Source organism: Cucurbita pepo, chromosome LG06 (assembly GCF_002806865.2).
Source record: "Cucurbita pepo subsp. pepo cultivar mu-cu-16 chromosome LG06, ASM280686v2, whole genome shotgun sequence".
NCBI classification, from domain to species: Eukaryota; Viridiplantae; Streptophyta; class Magnoliopsida; order Cucurbitales; family Cucurbitaceae; genus Cucurbita; species Cucurbita pepo.
This window is the reverse complement of record NC_036643.1, coordinates 6,213,913-6,218,156: the sequence shown is the minus strand read 5'-3', so window position 1 is coordinate 6,218,156 and position 4,244 is coordinate 6,213,913.

Sequence of the window (4,244 nt, the reverse complement as noted above, 5' to 3'; positions counted from 1 at the left end):
AAGAGGGTCAAGCTAGAGTTTGCAATTCCATAGGTCTTGGAAAAGGCTTGAGATTACATGGGCAGATAACTTAGGGTGACTGCTTCTATTGAGTGTCGGAACGGGACAGAGGCTGAGGCCACAATTCCATAAATCGATCCCGAGAAGGGACTTAAGACTAATTAAGTTGGCTGATGATGAGTACCGCTAGTGAGTGGAAAAAGTTTGGACCTTCTGAATAGGGTCATATCGTCGTAAGTACGTCTTGAGAATGGGAATAAAACCATCCGGCTAGACCTAGTAGTTGACCAGCATACGAGAGTTGCTCCCCAGATTCAAAGTCTGTATGTCTTGTAGAAGAGTTGGCGGCTAACCTTCCATAGATGATATTCCAACCATCTAAATGTATTATCCTAACATATTTGACGAGGTAGTACCTCAACTCAGAATACCGATCATTCACTGTTGAGGCTACGTAAATGTATTAGGCATGAGAACATGAAGTTTGTTCACTCTGATATTAGATTCATTGTCCAGAAAATCTACGGCGCTAGAACCCGGTGAACAGTTTCAGACCTTGATAAAGTCAACACGTAAAAGAACTGCTCGAAACTTTGAGACCTTCCTGAAAGCTCAGATAGTTGGAGATAAGGAGACGATGAGAGTTCACAAATAGGTTGTTACTCAACTTCTTTTTTTCAAGCGTTTGCAGGCTACCAATCGATGTGGTAGAGTGTTCGAGAGCTGTGTGGCCACATAAGGAGTCGTGTCGGAGTGTAAGATCGTCATTGTATTTTGGGTCTTTTATATTTCACCGTTCTTCATTTTAACTTCAAATTTTACTTAAATCGTGATTGCACTAAATACGCATTTATTAATACTAGTACATCTAATAAATAATTGTCGTCTAAATTTCAAACATAAATAATAATTGAGTAGTTGTAAATAAACACAAAAAAACAAAAATGTGCTCATTTTTTTGAAGTTCGGGTTAGATGAGAGATTCAAACTTGATAGTCCGATCGTACGGTGGAAGAAACATAATTTATATCAGTCGAGTTAATTCACTTTTGAACATTGTGTGCTCGTTTGAAGATTACTCAAAGTACCATCCCGATATTGACGGTGATTCTTAAACCATAGTCATATACCCTAAGCATGTGTCATGATTTTTACTTGCGATGTCGTCATCAATCGTGCAGGGGTGCCTTGCCTTTTCCTGAAATATAGAAGTAGCACGTGCCTTGAGTATTTTAATAAATGACTCCACTATTAGGGTCCGGAAATTCAAAGAAATGTAACATGAATGAGACCTATCATTTTAAAGCGGGTCATTGGATGTGTATTTACTATTCTACACAAAGGTCTATACGTACGAATATGAACTCACCAGTCATCTCTTGGGCCCTTTTCTGGTCGAGCTAGCATTCTCTGATGCTGTTTCTGGACACTCGGAAGGAGTAGCAACCGTCGTAGTGTCATGTTAAACATGACGATATCCGTACTCATCATTTTCCTTCATATCATTTTATAACATAACCTTTAAAACATATCTCGGGGTTGTGTATTATGTTAAAACATTTTACTGTGTATTATTCATGTCATACATCGTGTTATATCATGTCATGCACATACCATATCATCCCACATATCATATCACAAAACATTTCATGTCATAACATGTATCATATCATCAAACATGTCATCTCATAGTCATATCATATCATAAACACGTCATACATATCAAACATATAACACATACAAAGCCACGACGTTCTCTTTCTAACTTGGCTTATTTTCGTCCTTCTTATGTCGAGGCTTCACCTATTTGAATATTTGCTCAATAACCGTAGTAAAAGTCAAGTTTTCAACTAAATTTAATTTGAAACTAAGGAAAATAACTCTTACCAATCTTAATTATCTTAAATATGGTCAAAATCAGCTCTAAGAGGGTCCGAAACACAGGAAACAATATTCAATTTTGAGTCTTGAGCCGAATAGCCAAATTTTTAGCCGTGGAGATGAATGAGACGGCAGTTGAGATTAAGACATGTGTTGGTGGTAGAAGCTGACACGCTCGCGGGTCGCAATTCGGGTCGAGGTCTAGGTTTCAGGTCAGTCTCATTGACGTGGGTTAAGATGCTGGGCTATGTACGGCTGTCGAGTCGCGAGGCGATTAGATTTTGGATGAAGGTTGACTGTTCAATTGTTTCAATTTTTTTTTAATCTATTACACTTGTAATCACCAATAGTTCGACCCCTAGTTAAGCAAGAAGAACCAAGATGATCGATTTACTCCATTGGGGTTGACTCCGCTAATTTAGGGAATGATCATAGATTTATAATCAAAGAATACTGTCTCCATTGGCACTGATGCCTTTTGGGAAAGCCCAAAGCAAAGCCACTAGAGTTTATTCTCAAAGTGGACAATAACATACCATGGTGGAGAATCGGTGTTCATCTAACATGTATCAGAGCCAAGGTTTATTCATTATAAGTGTCATTCAACCTAACATTGGTATCAGAGTCATGTCCCTAAACTTAGCCATGCCAATAAGTGTCATTCAGCCTTGCAAGGTGGTTCTTGCTGATTCACACGGGATTTCATGTGCCCTATGCTACTTGGGTTAGAGCGTAAGCTAGTGATGCTTTCGGCTACTGGACTCTCACCATCTAGGGTGCAACACTCCACCGCTGCGCCTAGCAGCACAACGCTTATATAGCTCTCCCACAACCCCTTTTTCATGGTTTAGGCTGCTCCCATTTCGCTCCCCACTACTAAGGAATCACTTTTGCTTTCTTTTTCTCTAGCTACTAAGATATTTCAATTCGCAGCCTTTCGAGGAAGTCAAATCAAAATCACGAGAGCTTATACTAAAAGTGGCGAGAATCAGTGTTCATCTAACACAATCTAAAATATTTCACGTTAGAAATAGACATAAATTTTAAATTAATATATAAATTATGCGAAGATAAATAAGAATATGGTTGGAATAATATATTATTTATAAATACGCTCATAAATGTTTTCAAAGCATTAAAAGATTTAGACTATAGATTTCAGAAATCAAACGGCCCCATAAACACGATTACCACGTGACATTTTAAAAAATCGAAAATAAATTTTGGATTTTTTTTATAAAAAAAAAAAAAAAAATTAAAATTATTTTGTTGGTGAAATAGGGGAGGAAATTATCGAGAGGATTGCCGTTTTAATAATTTATCCCAGTCAGCTTTTCTCAATGCTGACGTGGACGAAACTTCCTCTTGAAGCTTACGTGGACCCCATATGCACCCTCGGCATTATCCACGTGATTTGGTGGTCGGTAGGTGTGGAAAATATCTTCCAATTTTCATTATTACAGGGAGATTAATATAAATATTTTTATTTATATAATTAAATGTTGGGAATATTTTAAGGCAATTCCAAAAATAATAATAATAATAATAATAAAGATAATTAATTAAATTAAAAATTTTATCAAATATTCGACTCTCGACGATAGTATGATATTGTCTTACTTTAAGTCAAAGTACGCCTCCCCTTAATCGAGGTTTGACTCATTTTCTTTTGGAGTTCTTTGTTCGACATTTGAGGATTCTATTGGCATGGCTAAGTTTAGAGTACGCCTCCCATTAATCGAGGCTCGACTCCTTTTCTCTTGGAGTTCTTTGTTCGACATTTGAGGATTCTATTGGCATGACTAAGTTTAGAGTACGCCTGCCCTTAATCGAGGCTCAACTCATTTTCTTTTGGAGTCCTTTGTTCGACATTTGAGGATTCTATTGGCATGGCTAAGTTTAGAGTACGCCTCCCATTAATCGAGGCTCGACTCCTTTTCTCTTGGAGTTCTTTGTTCGACATTTGAGGATTCTATTGGCATGACTAAGTTTAGAGTACGCCTGCCCTTAATCGAGGCTCAACTCATTTTCTTTTGGAGTCCTTTGTTCGACATTTGAGGATTCTATTGGCATGGCTAAGTTTAGAGTACGCCTCCCATTAATCGAGGCTCGACTCCTTTTCTCTTGGAGTTCTTTGTTCGACATTTGAGGATTCTATTGGCATGACTAAGTTTAGAGTACGCCTGCCCTTAATCGAGGCTCAACTCATTTTCTTTTGGAGTTATTTGTTCGACATTTGAGGATTCTATTGGCATGACTAAGAGGGTACGCCTCCCCTTAATCGAGGCTCGACTCATTTTCTTTTGGAGTCTTTTGTTCGACATTTGAGGATTCTATTGGCATGGCTAAGTTTAGGGCATGCC